At 48.6% G+C, this 17,597-nt stretch overlaps 1 pseudogene; it reads right to left on the bottom strand.

The window, feature by feature from the left end:
- Positions 1 to 1,143: 1,143 nt before the first annotated feature.
- On the bottom strand, positions 1,144 to 12,203 carry LOC115478308 (annotated as a pseudogene).
- Positions 12,204 to 17,597: the final 5,394 nt, after the last annotated feature.

The following is a 17,597-nucleotide window of genomic DNA, read 5'->3' as shown; positions in this document are numbered from 1 at the left end:
CTGTGGTCAGATGAGACAAAAATTGAGCTCTTTGGCATGAACTCAACTCGCCGTGTTTGGAGGAAGAGAAATGCTGCCTATGACCCAAAGAACACCGTCCCCACTGTCAAGCATGGAGGTGGAAATGTTATGTTTTGGGGGTGTTTCTCTGCTAAGGGCACAGGACTACTTCACCGCATCAATGGGAGAATGGATGGGGCCATGTACCGTACAATTCTGAGTGACAACCTCCTTCCCTCCGCCAGGGCCTTAAAAATGGGTCGTGGCTGGGTCTTCCAGCACGACAATGACCCAAAACATACAGCCAAGGCAACAAAGGAGTGGCTCAGGAAGAAGCACATTAGGGTCATGGAGTGGCCTAGCCAGTCACCAGACCTTAATCCCATTGAAAACTTATGGAGGGAGCTGAAGCTGCGAGTTGCCAAGCGACAGCCCAGAACTCTTAATGATTTAGAGATGATCTGCAAAGAGGAGTGGACCAAAATTCCTCCTGACATGTGTGCAAACCTCATCATCAACTACAGAAGACGTCTGACCGCTGTGCTTGCCAACAAGGGTTTTGCCACCAAGTATTAGGTCTTGTTTGCCAGAGGGATTAAATACTTATTTCCCTCTGCAGAATGCAAATAAATTCATATACTTTCCACAATGTGATTTTCCGGATTTAATTTGTGATGTGCTATCTCTCACTGTTACCAATAACCTACCCTTCAATTATGGGCTGCTCATGTCTTTGTCAGTGGGCAAACTTACAAAATCAGCAAGGGATCAAATACTTATTTCCCCCACTGTATATATTTATTGTTGACATCAAAAACGTTGCTGTATCAGGTAAACCTATTTAAAATATGGCTGAGGTAGCTTTCATGTTTAGTACAATTCTATAATTTTTTTTAACTCTGTATGCTCTTATTTATTTATTTATTTTATTTATTTGGATTTTGCTCACACCTTTTTCTGTAGTAGCTCAAGGTGAGTTACATTCAGGTATGCTGGATATTTCTCTGTCCCAGGAGGGCTCACAATCTAAGTTTGTACCTGAGGCAATGGAGGGTTAAGTGACTTGCCCAAGATCATAAGGAGCAGCAGTGGGATTTGAACTGGCCAGCTCTGGATTTCAAGACCGTTGCTCTAACCACTAGGTCACTCCTCCACTCCTTGTTCCAAAAGCTCAGGAGTCTCCTCTGGAATCTGTCCTGGAATTCGGAAATGTAAAGCATTTTGGTTTGGCAGTATCCTTGGACTAGAGGATAAAGCAAAACTAGCCCGCTTGTCAGTTGTGCAATTTGTCCTTTGGAGAAACTGAAGAAAAACTCTCCTCCATTGACCCTTCATGGCTGGAGAGGCCCAGTTGTTCATCCAGCGATTGTTTTAAAAAAACATTTTGTAAGACGGATTAGTTCTCTGATCTGCCTATTCAAACACCCATAAAATAAAGGATTGACAGTAAATGATGTATAGGAGAACCAAGTTATGGTGCTCTCCCAATCTTGCTGTAGATTTATTAACTATGGCAGCATGCAGATGGTAGGCGACGTAAGGTAACCAACAAAAGAGGAACTGTCCTCTAATTAACATGAGAGTGAAAGCAGCTTTCACTCTTCCAAAGACTCTTGCAGGAGATAACATACATAGTAACATAGTAGATGACGGCAGAAAAAGACCTGCACGGTCCATCCAGTCAGCCCAACAAGATAAACTCATATGTGTATACCTTACCTTGATTTGTACCTGTCTTTTTCAGGGCACAGACCGTATAAGTCTGCCCAGCACTATCCCCTCCTCCCAACCACCAGCCCCGCCTCCCACCGACGGCTCTGGCACAGACCGTATAAGTCTGCCCAGCACTATTCCCCGCCTCCCAACCACCAGTCCCGCCTCCCACCACTGCTCTGGCACAGACCGTATAAGTCTGCCCACCACTATCCTCGCCTCCCAACCACCGCCTCTTCCCCTCACCGGCTCCGCAACCCAATTTCGGCTAAGCTCCTGAGGATCCATTCCTTCTGCACAGGATTCCTGTCATGTTTTCAAAGCTAGAAACTGGGTTTGTGAGCCCTTGGGCCACTGCCGAGGAGCAGCAGTGGCAGGCAAAACCACCCCACACCAGAGGCAAGGCAAAACTCTTGACAGTAGAATAAGCCAGGGTTCAAGCTGGGTCAAGGCAGGCAGCAGACAGTAGCATAAACCAGGATACACACAGGATTCAGGGCAGGCAGCAAATCAGTAGCATAAACCAGGAAACAAGCAGAGCTACCGGGCTGGCAGCAAATCAGTAGCATAACCCAGGAAACATGCAGAGTCTGGGCAGACAGCAGAATCAGGCAAGAAACCAAACAAGGCAGGAGTGCAACAAGCACCAACATACCTGGGACCTTAGACGCAATGCAGAAATGTTCCAAGATGGCTGATAAGCCCAGAAGCAGTTGGAACTCAGCTGCTGCAATCACCAGGCAGCTACGGGTGCTGTGCAGGCTCAAACAGCACAAGCAAACCTGGCAGCCTGGAAGATCCGGACTGGACTGGGCTGAAATCTGGAACGGGTGACAGTCCACAGCAGCCACTGGTTCTGGCCACCAGAGGGCGAGGTGAGCACAGACGTAACAATTCCTTTATGTATAACCCATGCATGTTTGAATTCCGTTACCGTTTTCATCTCCACCACCTCCCGCGGGAGGGCATTCCAAGCATCCACCACTCTCTCTGTGAAAAAATACTTCCTGACATCTTTTTTGAGTCTGCCCCCCTTCAATCTCATTTCATGTCCTCTCATTCTACCGCCTTCCCATCTCTGGAAAAGATTCGTTTGCAGATTAATACCTTTCAAATATTTGAACATCTGTATCATATCACCCCTGTTCCTCCTTTCTAACAGGGTATACATGTTCAGGTCAGCAAGTCTCTCCTCATACGTCTTGGAACGCAAATCCCATACCAATCTCGTAGCTTTTCTTTGCACCGCTTCAATTTTTTTTACATCCTTAGCAAGGTACGGCCTCCAAAACTGAACACAATACTCCAGGTGGGCCTCACCAATGACTTGTACAGGGGCATCAACACTTCCTTTCTTCTGCTGGTCACACCTCTCTCTATACAGCCTAGCAACCTTCTTCCTACGGCCACCGCCTTGTCACACTGTTTTGTCGCCTTCAGATCCTCGGATACTATCACCCCAAGATCCCTCTCCCCCTCAGTACATATCAGACTCTCACCGCCTAACACATAAGTCTCTCGTGGGTTTCTACTCCCTAAGTGCATCACTTTGCATTTCTTGGCATTGAATTTTAATTCACTCACTATATTAAACTTGGGTTCAAAATAATTTATCTTTTTTTATTTTTATGTATGCACTTTAAAAAAATACTATAAAGTGTTTTAAATTATTTTAAATGTGCTCAGACCATACCGTTTACACCCATTATATCCCCAAGAGGAATATGTGGTGGTGGAATTTGACTGGTGTTAATTTGACCCCCTGTGGTTTTACAATTGTTTCTGAGCTTTGATACTTATGTTTAAGGGCTGAAGGCTCGGGAGGGTTTAAGAAATTTTTAAGAAAGTTGCTGTCACTTTAAGGGAAGTTGTTTTCAGCTGGTAAATGCTAAGGTCAGAGCTGCACTAATTCAGGTACTTAAGGAGCACGGGAGCGTGACGTCAGACGCTCTCCCTGGAGTGAGGAAGGGTTCCAGAGGCGATCCTACCCGGGGATTTATGATGCCTGCAAATTGGTTTAAAAGATTAGTATTGTGAGTTATTTTGTTCTAATACAGTGAGTTTGTTTGAAGCATTGTGAGTGTATACTTCACCCTGTAAGTGTGGTATGTTTGTAAAAGGGTGTTTTCCTATTTTTAGTTTCCCTTTCTGATGAAGACTTTTGAAACTCGGCCAGAGTTAAAGGGAGCAGTTATTTTGATGGCAAGATTGGAATGGATGAATGATATGTGATTTTAATGAAGCACAAGCACGAGCACAATATACCCCAAGGGAAGTGAAATAATTATGTGAATATGGGTGTATATCGCATTGTGGGTTGGTTTGTGTAAGATATGTGGGGGAAGTGAGATCAGGGTGTCATGAATTAACATTTACCTCCTTTAGGTTCAAACAAATGTTGAATTGTATGTTTTATTCTCCGAGGACAAGCAGGCTGCTTGTTCTCACTGATGGGTGACGTCCACGGCAGCCCCTCCAATCGGAAACTTCACTAGCAAAGTCCTTTGCTAGCCCTCGCGCGCCCGCGCGCACCGCGCATGCGCGGCCGTCTTCCCGCCCGAAACCGGCTCGAGCCGGCCAGTCTTCTTTTGTCCGCACTCGGTACGGTCGTGTTTTCGCCGTGTCGAGCCCCCTGAAAGTCGACCTCGCGCGTCCAATTTGTTTGAACGTGTTTTTTTCCTTCGGGAAAGCTTTGTCCTAGTCGGGAAGTGCTCCGGAAACCCCCCGCCGGGTTTCGTGTAAATCCTCCCCGTACTTCCAGCTTTTTTGCCCCGGTAAGTTTTCTTTCGTCGTCGGGGTAGGCCTTTTTTCGGCCTCGGTCGAGATTTTTTCTCCCTCTAAATTTGGTGCTTCGAATTTCGCCATTTCGGCTTTTGATTTCGCCGGCGTGATTTTTCCGCCCATGACATCGAAGCCTTCCAGCGGCTTCAAGAAGTGCACCCAGTGCGCCCGGGTTATCTCGCTCACTGATCGACACTCGTCGTGTCTTCAGTGTCTGGGGGCCGAGCACCGCCCTCAGAACTGCAGTCTGTGTTCCCTGCTTCAAAGGCGGACTCAGGTAGAGAGACTAGCCCAGTGGAACGTGTTGTTCTCGGGCTCTTCGTCGGCATCGGCACCGGGATCTTCGAGTGCATCGACGTCGTCAGCGTCCAGACCATCTTCCTCGGCCGCCCCTGCATCGAGTGCATCGAGGCATCGGGCCTCTGCATCGGCGCCGAGACATCGGATAGCTGCATCGACGTCGGTGGTACCAGGACCTCGTCTGCTGATGTCGTCGGACGGTGGTGCATCGGGTGGAGTGCAGGTGAGGGCTGTCCATTCCCCTGCTGGTGGCGGTGAGCCCTCGGGTGGGTCTCCGCCTACCCTGAGGGCTCCTGCGGTACAGCCCCCCTGAGATCGACCTTCTTCAGTCTCGGCCCCGAGGAAGCGACGGGTGGATTCGACGTCCTCCTCGTCGGTGCCGGGGAGCTCCGGTGACATGCTTCGGAAGAAATCGAAGAAGCATCGACACCGGTCTCCTCCCCGTGTCGGCACCGAGAGCTCTGGGTCGCCGAGGGATTCGGCACCCAGCAGGCATCGGCACCGAGAGGACCGCTCACCCTCTGTTCAGGAGGTGTCGATGCGCTCCGCTCTGGACAGCCCGGAACAGCCTCCACGCCCGGAACAGGTACTGACGTCGACGCCTGCATCGACCTCTCAGCCTTTCTCTGCAGCCGCTCTAAACGAGAGCCTCCGGGCCGTTCTCCCAGAGATTCTGGGAGAGCTGTTGCGCCCTACCCCTCCGGTACCGGCGGTGCTTGCGCCACCGGTACCGTCGAGCGTGGCGCCGGCTGGCCCATCGCCCAGGTTGAGGTCCCCGACGTGCGACAGTGCGGTAGCCTCCCAGGAAGGCTCCCCGACTACGTCGGCGGAGGGAGCTTCGCCGATGCGGGCGAGGGAGTCTACCTCTCGACGCCCCCATCGTGGACAGGGTTCCACGGAGTCGAGCAGGGCGAGGTTGCAGACACAGGTCCGTGAACTTGTGTCTGACACCGAGGGTGAGGCCTCGTGGGAGGAAGAGGAAGATCCCAGATATTTCTCTGACGAGGAGTCTGGGGGTCTTCCGTCTGATCCCACTCCCTCTCCTGAGAGACAGCTTTCTCCTCCCGAGAGTCTGTCTTTTGCCTCCTTTGTCCGGGAGATGTCTACGGCCATCCCCTTCCCGGTGGTTGTGGAGGACGAGCCCAGGGCTGAAATGTTTGAGCTCCTGGACTATCCTTCTCCACCTAAGGAAGCGTCCACTGTTCCCTTGCACCATGTCCTGAAGAAGACATTGCTTGCGAACTGGACCAAACCATTAACTAATCCCCACATTCCCAAGAAGATCGAGTCCCAGTACCGGATCCATGGGGACCCAGAGCTGATGCGCACTCAGTTGCCTCATGACTCTGGAGTTGTGGATTTGGCCCTAAAGAAGGCTAAGAGTTCTAGGGAACATGCTTCGGCGCCCCCGGGCAAGGACGCTAGAACCTTAGACTCCTTTGGGAGGAAGGCCTACCATTCCTCTATGCTCGTGTCCAAGATCCAGTCTTACCAGCTCTACACGAGCATACACATGCGGAATAATGTGCGGCAGTTGGCGGGCTTGGTTGATGCTCTTCCCCCTGAGCAAGCCAAGCCTTTTCAGGAGGTGGTCAGGCAGCTGAAGGCGTGCAGAAAATTCCTGGCCAGAGGAGTTTATGACACTTTTGATGTTGCGTCCAGGGCCGCTGCTCAAGGTGTGGTGATGCGCAGGCTCTCATGGCTGCGTGCCGCCGACCTGGAGAATAGAGTCCAGCAGCGGATTACGGACTTGCCTTGCCGTGCGGATAACATTTTTGGCGAAAAAGTCGAGCAGGTGGTAGAGTCTCTCCACCAGCGGGACACCGCATTCGACAAGTTCGCCCGCCGGCAGCCTTCAGCTTCTACCTCTACAGGTAGACGATTTTTCGGGGGAAGGAAGACTGTTCCCTATACTTCTGGCAAGCGTAGGTACAATCCTCCTTCCCGACAGCCTGCGGCCCAGGCTAAGCCCCAGCGCGCTCGCTCTCGTCAGCAGCGTGCGAATCAGCAAGGCCCCGCGGCTCCCCAGCAAAAGCAAGGGGCGAGCTTTTGACTGGCTCCAGCAGAGCATAGCCGACATCCAAGTGTCAGTGCCGGGCGACCTGCCTGTCGGAGGGAGGTTGAAAGCTTTTCACCAAAGGTGGCCTCTTATAACCTCCGATCAGTGGGTTCTCCAAATAGTCCGGCAAGGATACACCCTCAATTTGGCCTCTCAACCTCCAAATTGTCCACCGGGAGCTCAGTCCTACAGCTTCCAGCACAAGCAGGTACTTGCAGAGGAACTCTCCGCCCTTCTCAGCGCCAATGCGGTCGAGCCCGTGCCATCCGGGCAAGAAGGGCTGGGGTTCTATTCCAGGTACTTCCTTGTGGAAAAGAAAACAGGGGGGATGCGTCCCATCCTAGACCTAAGGGCCCTGAACAAATATCTCGTAAAAGAAAAGTTCAGGATGCTTTCCCTGGGCACCCTTCTCCCCATGATTCAGCAAAACGATTGGCTATGCTCTCTGGACTTGAAGGATGCCTACACACACATCCCGATACTGCCAGCTCACAGACAGTATCTGCGATTTCAGCTGGGCGCACGCCACTTCCAGTACTGTGTGCTACCCTTTGGGCTCGCCTCTGCGCCCAGGGTGTTCACAAAGTGCCTAGCTGTGGTAGCAGCGGCGCTTCGCAGGCTGGGGGTGCACGTGTTCCCATATCTCGACGATTGGCTGGTGAAGAACACATCCGAGGCAGGAGCCCTGCAGTCCATGCAGATGACTATTCGCCTCCTGGAGCTACTGGGGTTTGTGATAAATTACCCAAAGTCCCATCTTCTCCCAGTGCAGAAACTCGAATTCATCGGAGCCCTGCTGGATTCTCGGACGGCTCGCGCCTATCTCCCAGAGGCGAGGGCCAACAACTTGTTGTCCCTCGTCTCGCGGGTGCGAGCGTCCCAGCAGATCACAGCTCGGCAGATGTTGAGATTGCTGGGCCACATGGCCTCCACAGTTCATGTGACTCCCATGGCCCGCCTTCACATGAGATCTGCTCAATGGACCCTAGCCTCCCAGTGGTATCAGGCCGCCGGGGGTCTAGAGGACGTGATCCACCTGTCCACGATTTTTCTCGAATCCCTGTATTGGTGGACGATTTGCTCCAATTTGACTCTGGGACGTCCCTTCCAAATTCCTCAGCCTCAAAAAGTGCTGACCACGGATGCGTCTCTCCTGGGATGGGGAGCTCATGTCGATGGGCTTCACACCCAAGGAAGGTGGTCCCTCCAAGAAAGCGATCTACAGATCAATCTTCTGGAGTTGCGAGCGATCTGGAACGCTCTGAAGGCTTTCAGAGATCGGCTGTCCCACCAAATTATCCAAATTCAGACAGACAATCAGGTTGCCATGTACTATGTCAACAAGCAGGGGGGCACCGGATCTCGCCCCCTGTGTCAGGAAGCCGTCAGCATGTGGCTCTGGGCTCGCCGTCAAGGCATGGTGCTCCAAGCCACATATCTGGCAGGCGTAAACAACAGTCTGGCCGACAGGTTGAGCAGGATTATGCAACCTCACGAGTGGTCGCTCAATTCCCGTGTGGTGCGACAGATCTTCCAGGCGTGGGGCACCCCCCTGGTGGATCTCTTCGCATCTCAAGTGAACCACAAGGTCCCTCAGTTCTGTTCCAGGCTTCAGGCCCACGGCAGACTGGCGTCGGATGCCTTCCTCCTGGATTGGGGGGAAGGTCTGCTGTATGCTTATCCTCCCATTCCTCTGGTGGGGAAGACTTTGTTGAAACTCAAGCAAGACCGAGGCACCATGATTCTGATTGCTCCCTTTTGGCCGCGTCAGATCTGGTTCCCTCTTCTTCTGGAGTTATCCTCCGAAGAACCGTGGAGATTGGAGTGTTTTCCGACCCTCATCACGCAGGACGAAGGGGCTCTTCTGCATCCCAACCTCCAGTCCCTGGCTCTCACGGCCTGGATGTTGAGGGCGTAGACTTTGCCTCTTTGGGTCTGCCAGAGGGTGTCTCCCGCATCTTGCTTGCTTCCAGGAAAGACTCCACTAAGAGAAGTTACTTCTTTCATTGGAGGAGGTTTGCCGTCTGGTGTGACAGCAAGGCCCTAGATCCTCGCTCTTGTCCTACACAGACCCTGCTTGAATACCTTCTCCACTTGTCTGAGTCTGGTCTGAAGACCAACTCCGTAAGGGTTCACCTTAGTGCAATCAGTGCATACCATTACCAAGTGGAAGGTAAGCCGATCTCAGGACAGCCTTTAGTTGTTCGCTTCATGAGAGGTTTGCTTTTGTCAAAGCCCCCTGTCAAGCCTCCTACAGTGTCATGGGATCTCAATGTCGTTCTCACCCAGCTGATGAAACCTCCTTTCGAGCCACTGAATTCCTGCCATCCGAAGTACTTGACCTGGAAGGTCATTTTCTTGGTGGCAGTTACCTCGGCTCGTAGAGTCAGTGAGCTTCAGGCCCTGGTAGCCCAGGCCCCTTACACCAAATTTCATCACAACAGAGTAGTCCTCCGCACTCACCCTAAGTTTCTGCCAAAGGTTGTGTCGGAGTTCCATCTGAACCAGTCAATTGTCTTGCCAACATTCTTTCCCCGTCCTCATTCCTGCCCTGCTGAACGTCAGCTGCACACATTGGACTGCAAGAGAGCATTGGCCTTCTATCTGGAGCGGACACAGCCCCACAGACAGTCCGCCCAATTGTTTGTTTCTTTTGATCCCAACAAGAGGGGAGTGGCTGTAGGGAAACGCACCATATCCAATTGGCTAGCAGATTGCATTTCCTTCACTTACGCCCAGGCTGGGCTGGCTCTTGAGGGTCATGTCACGGCTCATAATGTTAGAGCCATGGCAGCGTCGGTAGCCCACTTGAAGTCAGCCACCATGGAGGAAATTTGCAAAGCTGCGACGTGGTCATCTGTCCACACATTCACATCTCATTACTGCCTGCAGCAGGATACCCGACGTGACAGTCGGTTCGGGCAGTCAGTTCTTCAGAACCTGTTTGGGCTTTAGGATCCAACTCCACCCCCCGAGGGCCCTGTTTGTTCTGTTCCAGGCTACACTCTCAGTTAGTTGGTAAATTTTTTAGGTCAATCTCAGTTATGTCCTCGCCGTTGCGAGGCCCAATTGACCATGTTGTTGTTTTGAGTGAGCCTGGGGGCTAGGGATACCCCATCAGTGAGAACAAGCAGCCTGCTTGTCCTCGGAGAAAGCGAATGCTACATACCTGTAGAAGGTATTCTCCGAGGACAGCAGGCTGATTGTTCTCACAAACCCGCCCGCCTCCCCTTTGGAGTTGTGTCTTCCCTTGAAGTGTATTGTCTTGCTACATACTGGACTGGCCGGCTCGAGCCGGTTTCGGGCGGGAAGACGGCCGCGCATGCGCGGTGCGCGCGGGCGCGCGAGGGCTAGCAAAGGACTTTGCTAGTGAAGTTTCCGATTGGAGGGGCTGCCGTGGACGTCACCCATCAGTGAGAACAATCAGCCTGCTGTCCTCGGAGAATACCTTCTACAGGTATGTAGCATTCGCTTTATCCATGTATTAGATGGTAATAAGGAAAGCACCATAATTTATGGGTGGAGGTTTGAGCTCAAGTCTAGCAATATTTAATGTGAGTAGTTTATGACCTATACATATGTATTATAAATATATGCATATACCGGTGATTAAGATCTACTTGGGCTCAGCTGTATGTACATACACAAATATTAGGAGGTGGAACATCATATGTGCAATGATGGTTCCATTGTGACACCACCACATATTCCTCTTGGGGATATAATGGGTGTAAACGGTATGGTCTGAGCACATTTAAAATAATTTAAAACACTTTATAGTATTTTTTTAAAGTGCATACATAAAAATAAAAAAAGATAAATTATTTTGAACCCAAGTTTAATATAGTGAGTTTAAGGTTTAACTTGGTTTGTGGATTTGTTCTTCCTGATTTTTTGTGATTTATTGAATTTTAATTGCCAAACCTTAGACCATTCTTCTAGCTTCCGCAGATCCTTTTTCATGTTTTCCACTCCCTCCCAGGTGTCCACTCTGTTACAAATCTTAGTATCATCTGCAAATAGGCAAACTTTACCTTCTAACCCTTCGGCAATGTCACTCACAAATATATTGAACAGAATCGGCCCCAGCACCGATCCCTGAGGCACTCCACTACTCACCTTTCCCTCCTCCGAGCGAACTCCATTTACCACCACCCTCTGTCGTCTGTCCATCAACCAGTTTCTAATCCAGTTCACCACTTCGGGACTTATCTTCAGCCCATCGAGTTTATTTAAAAGCCTCCTGTGGGGAACCGTGTCAAAAGCTTTGCTAAAATCTAAGTAGATTATTTCTATAGCATGTCGATGATTCAATTCTCCAGTTAACCAATCAAAGAATTCAATGAGATTTGTTTGGCACGATTTCCCTCTGGTAAAACCATGTTGTCTCAGATCTTGCAACTTATTGACTTCCAGGAAATTCACTATCCTTTCCTTCAGCATCGCTTCCATTACTTTTCCAATAAACGAAGTGAGGCTTACCAGCCTGTAGTTTCCAGCTTCTTCCCTATCACCCTATCTCTGCGATCTATTTGCAGCTGCTACAATAGTGGCCTGACTGCCCATACAGTCGAATCTATGGCAATGAGTTGCTGCCCAGGAGGGCAATGGACCATGCTGAAGAGCTGCAATACGAGCTACTTTTGAACACACTAAAGTATACAGTCAGTATAATGAGGAGAGGTAAAACAAAAGAGAGCAAGGTGAAGAAAAGCACAAAAACCTCATTATAATCCTCTACGTGTTTCTGCAAAGAGCAGTGAGGGGCATTTATACAACTAGCATTGTTAGAGTCATTTCCTGGTGGTGACCAACCAAACAAGGGGACCATGGCTATCAAGCCAGTTTGGATCCATAAGAAAAGCAAGATTGACAAAGCCAAGCCAAGGGTCATCTTGACTTCGTAGCGCAAAGGATGCACAATATAATAATAGAGTTCTATGGTGATCGCAGAAATAGTGAGACTGGAGGCGCAGCTGAAATAAACTCCCAGGGAGACGTAGAGCCGACAGAAGGCATCCCCGACTTCCACCTGGCTTGCGGAAGACCGCAGAGCTGGACACCAACCCCAGGGGCATGATAGAGCAGTTAAAGTGTTGATAATGCACAGATGCACCACGAAGACAAACTTCCTAAGCCGAGGGGTCTTCACGATCACCGCGGTGATGGCCACGTTGCTCACGATCGCCAGCAGATCCAGGAGAAGCATGAGGAAGAGCCCGACGGCTTCGCACACGGGCTCCCTGTCCACCGGGGCTCTGCTCCTGGCGCCGAGGTCGGAGCGCCGGCAGACGGAGGAGCAGTTGCTGCTGCCATTCCAGAGTTTGGTACTGGTTTGAAAACCCTCCATCCCCTAAGTTGCCCAAGTATTACTATGGGAGAAGCAGTTCCACCTTCCTTAGGGAATTGCTCCATTCAAACTGCCTCTCTCCTCTTCCAGTCACAGACATCATACAGAGATGCACAAACCTAGTATGCACACCAGCACTTCCTGAAGTGAACCTGTCCTAAGGATCCTACAGCCAGTTGGGTTTTCAGGACAATAATGGATTCACAATGCATGCAAATTTAGCTCATACATAGTCATTGTGAATATCCTGAAAACCCAATTAGCTGTGAGCCCAAACGTGGTATTTTGGATGGGCTTGAGTTTTTCCCACATCCCCCAACTCAATAAATACCTGAGCTGACAGGGATCCCCAAGACCTGCCTACTGAAGAGGGCCTCTTCTAGGAACTAGAACAATCCTATACTCTGCAGCCCACAGTGTTCTCTATGTACCACCGCAACACCACCACCCATATTACTCCAGAAAGATGTTTCTCTGTGCTAATGACTTCAGTTTGTACTCCTATAGTAATAACTCGGTGAAATTATTTCACACCTTTGCAAACATATAAGACAATTCAATTAGGATTACTGATAAAGGCTTTGAAGCCATAACATGGCCTGCATTGAGTCCCGTTGCCTGTCTACAACTGATTTTCCTGAACCTATGTGAACTGTGCATCACTGCTCAATAAAGGACATCCTTTGAATTTCTGGTTCACCTGTTTGGTCATTCCCACTGTGTTTCCTCTGCATTTTTTTTTTCTGTAGAGTACAGGATTGTTCCAGCTTCCAGTAGAGGCCCTCTTCAGCCATGAAGGCTTGGGGATCCCCACCAGCCTTAAAAAGGTTACCTCAGTTTGGGGTGGACATGGGGCTATGCCATTGCTGTAGGGTGGTTTGGAAAGACTTGATGCACACACAACACACACGCTTCATGTTCATGTGACAGCTTAAAAAATATTAACCTGAACTGAAATAAATTTCAAAAAAATCAATTTTTATCTATATAATATGTGGATGGGGTGATAGGTCTGTCTGTTCACTTACAGATGGGGTAAATTCAGGGCTGGCCAAACCAAGAGACAGAACTAGGCAGTCACCTAAGGCAGCAGCTTCTGGGGCACCCCAGAGAGCTGCAGTCAAAGCAATGCAATACGTTCTGACAATTTCACAAAATCAAAGAAATAATAAGAGGTACTTTTACCAGCAGGGAGAGTAAGCAATTTTTAAATTGCACATTTACCCAGATCATTGTTTTGTAATTATGTCATAAAGAAGTAATGTGTTACATTGCTTTACTATCAATAATGCTATGACATATACTTAATAGTGTAGGTAGTTAAATTATTTTTTTCTTAGAATGATGTAATTGTATTTTAATTTGTTTCTTTTGAATTATGTTGTAATATCCTAGATTCTTGATCTGGTATCTTAAATTGTAATCCGCTATTTATTTTGGATTTGCTCACATCTTTTTCAGTAGTAGATCAAGGTGAGTTACATTCAGGTACACTGGGGATTTGTCTGTCCCTGGAGGGCTCACAATCTAATTTTGTACCTATAAAATACATTGGCTTTAGTAGGCTGTAAATAAACTACCATTCTGGGAGGGGTGGTGGGGTCATTATGATAGTTGGGGGACCCAAAGGCCTGAAAGCTAATGGGGAAGGGGGGTGCCTAATACCCTTGCACTGGCCATGGATGAATTGGCTCAGTGTAAACTGGCATGGTGATTCTCAGAATCATCTGCAACAATTACAAACTACCTGCATTTGAAACACTTAGATTTCCCACTGGAGAGTATCATGATCAGACTCTTGAAATCAGAAAGTACTTACCAGGAAAGACTCTTTCGTAAAGACCAACATGACTAGTTGCTCCTGCCCAGTCTGGAGCCACCCTCAAACTGGCGCCCCTAGAAGTAGTCATGTCATTTTGAAGACAGCCAGACTGGACAAGAGTGACCAGGCACCACTGCTGTCTGCATAGCCCATGGACCACTAGTGTTTCATATGGTAGGCCCTTTGGGGGGGTCTAGGTCCCTTTGGGGGTGGGGGGAGAGGGGGGCATTGGCCATGTCGGGGGGCAGAGTTTGAGGCTTGGGGTGGGGAGTTTAAAGCTGGGGGGGAGACTAAGGCCTTTGGAAGAGTGGGGCATAAGTCGAAGGACGCCTGCTTTGCTGGCCTGGGAGCATCAGACTGCAGCTTTGTGGTCCATTGCTTCTAGGCAGTACAATAACACCAACTAAAAGCTGGAGTTATTTTACCATGATTTCTGGGCCTTAATGCAACTTGTGCTGTATTGTTGCAAGTCATGTTATGGTATTTACACGGGGATCCTTTTACAAAGCTGTGGTAAATAGTGGCCTTAGCGCACCCTTACACAGGTCTTTCCTCCGTACTAAGGCCATTTTTACTGCTGCCAAAAAATGGTCGATTTTCCAAATTAATGGCCATGTGCTAATGTTCCAAGAAGAAACATCAGGAAGTTCCTCTACTGTAAGCCAAGAACAACAGCAGAAAAGTAGAGGATGACACACGACTCATAGGCTGGGAATTGCAGAAAGCACTTTATTGTAGCACCAATAAAGACCCAACATAGGTCAGTGTTTCCGTGAACAAGCTGCCTGCCTCAGGGGTCACATACAAGCACTTTATTATATTGTTGTACTGGTGCAATAGTGCTACAATACACTGGATGTACAACAGAACAATCTGTCTGATAATTAGAAGAACAACTCCGATACAAAAACAAATATTGCCGTTGCTGCCATTAGAGCACGGCTATTACCAAAAAATTAGCATGTGAGCCTGGCATTTTTCTGGTGAAAATGTACAAATCCTGCCATGAGTGGGAAAGCGCGGGGTACAAATGTAACAAAAAAAAATTAAAGTGACATTTTGAAAATGTCTACATGGTCTGTGTGTGCCCAAGAAGATGTTTTGGGGGAGAGTCATGGACAGTGTTATGAGATGGATGTTTGAAAGCAATATCATATAGCAGGGGAGATATTTTGTGGCGGAAATGAAAATGTCTCAGACCTGCTATAAAAGTGAATAACTCAAGCCACAACCTGCCTTTGGACTCATTTGTGCTTTTGCTGAGTTGAAGATTGAGCACTACACAGACCTTATAAATATGGACTCACACTCAAGCATTGCCTTTTAGCAACCCCCACTTCGACAGATTTCCTGTCGAAGGAGAGTGAGACACAGCAGTGCTTCTGCTGGGCCTATATTTACAAGGCCTGCACAGCACTCAGTCTTTTTAAAGCTTAAAGCCAGCACAGAAGGAAGTAGGAGGATGGAGTGGCAGGCCCTAAAGCAGGGAGAGAAGGGGGATATACTGAAAACAGGATAGAGGTAGGAGAGGAAGGGAAGATGAGGTTCTGGCCAACTGGGGCGAGAGCTTAAGGGGAGGAAAGATGCTAGCTACCTTGTGGGATAGGGAGGGGGAAGTTAGATACTAGCCATCTTTTGGGGAGGGGGAATGCATGGCTGAATGTTCACCTAGGGCAGCATTTCACAAACTGGGGGTTGCGACCCCATATGGGGTTGTGCATGCCACATTTGGGGCTGTGACCTGAGCAGGTATTACATAGGTGTGCCCCTCAATGTGATCACAGGCATTGCTGTGGGCTTGCCATGGACACAGGGTCGCAGGCTGCAAGAAATTAGACCAGCACTGGCCCAGGTCATCTGATATCCTTGGACTGATCCTACATGTACAGCTTAAAGAAGCCTTACAAAAAACTTTTATTATTGCCTTTATGTGGGGAGAAATCTGAGGGACAGTTTGGTTCCTTTAGCTCTGCTTCACATAATAGATGTATACCTACAGTCCACTTTAAATGCGGAAAATATTATTATTATTATTTATTACATTTGTATCCCACATTTTCCCACCTATTTGCAGGCTCAATGTGGCTTACAGAGTTTGGTTATGACATAATCATTCCATGATATCAGATACAATTGGTGATGTACAAAGATTGAGTAAGGGAGGAGAGAGGGAAGGTGTTAGGCAGGATAGAAGGTGGACTTTAATGATTGGGTGGATTGGTGAGCTAGTTGTGTAAGGTTATGGGTTCTCTTTGTAGGCTTTGTTGAAGAGATATGTCTTCAAAGATTTGCGGAAGTTAGTTATTTCATCAATTGCTTTCAGGGCTGTAGGTAATACATTCCACAACTGCGTGCTCATGTAGGAAAAGGTGGTGGCGTGTATCAGCTTGTATTTCAGTCCTTTACAGCTAGGGAAGTGCAAATTGAGAAATTTGCGCGATGACCTTTTAGCATTTCTGGGAGGCAAGTCCACAAGGTTTAGCATGTAGATTGGGGCGTCTGCATGAATGATTTTGTGTACAATCGTGCAGACCTTGAACGCAATGCATTCCTTGAGTGGGAGCCAGAGAAGTTTCTCTCTAAGGGGTTTAGCACTTTCATATTTAGTTTTTCCAACTATGAGTCTGGCGGCGGTATTCTGGGCTGTTTGGAGTATTTTGATGGTCTGTTCTTTGCAGCCAGCATACAGTGCGTTACAGTAGTCACTTCAGAGGCAAAATCCTTTATTCATCGAGTTACCGGACATAAAATGTGTTTATTCTGATGCAGATGTTATCTAGTATGTGGAGAGGAGAATTCACATGTTCAGGTCAAGATGTGGAAGAACAGTGGTGTAGCCAGACCCAGTCGCTGAACCCCGTCCCTCCCCGGTATACCTTTCAGGCGTCCCTGGCACCTGTAGTGATTCATTATTGCTGCCTGCGCCGGCCCCACAGGCTTCCATCAATTGGGTCCTACCCTCGCTGACATAATTTCCTGATGGATATTTTATCCAATTTGTTTTAAATTTACTACTACTACTAATAGCATTTGTATAGCGCTACCAGATGCACACAGCGCTGAACACCCAACTGGCTGTAGGATCCTCAGGACAGGTTCACTTCAGGAAGTGCTGGTGTGCATACTATGTTTGTGCATCTCTGTATGATGTCTGTGACTGGAAGAGGAGAGAGGCAGTTTGAATGGAGCAATTCCCTAAGGAAGGTGGAACTGCTTCTCCCATAGTAATACTTGGGCAACTTGGGGGGGGGGGGGGGAATACTTTAGTAATCTCCAAGGGCTAGTCTGATCGGACCCATTTTTTTTTTTAAACTCTTGGTGGGGGGGGGGGGGGGTCACCAGTTTTACCCCATGCCAGATTTGGTCCTGTTCTGCTAAAAATTTTAAGACTGCTGCAGAAGACATTCTCAACCTCTTATGTATCATTTCTTTTCAGTTAGATTGGGAAAATAAATCCAACCACTTATTTCAGTATGTAAACTGCAACTTTTTCAGTAAATAGGCAGTTGACAATCTTATCTGTTCAAAAGGTAGGGGAGCTCTATGATATCAGGATGCATCTTTGCCAGAGA

The sequence above is a fragment of the Microcaecilia unicolor genome, chromosome 10 (assembly GCF_901765095.1).
Source record: "Microcaecilia unicolor chromosome 10, aMicUni1.1, whole genome shotgun sequence".
Taxonomy (NCBI): Eukaryota; Metazoa; Chordata; class Amphibia; order Gymnophiona; family Siphonopidae; genus Microcaecilia; species Microcaecilia unicolor.
This window is presented reverse-complemented; position numbering and strand designations above follow the sequence as displayed.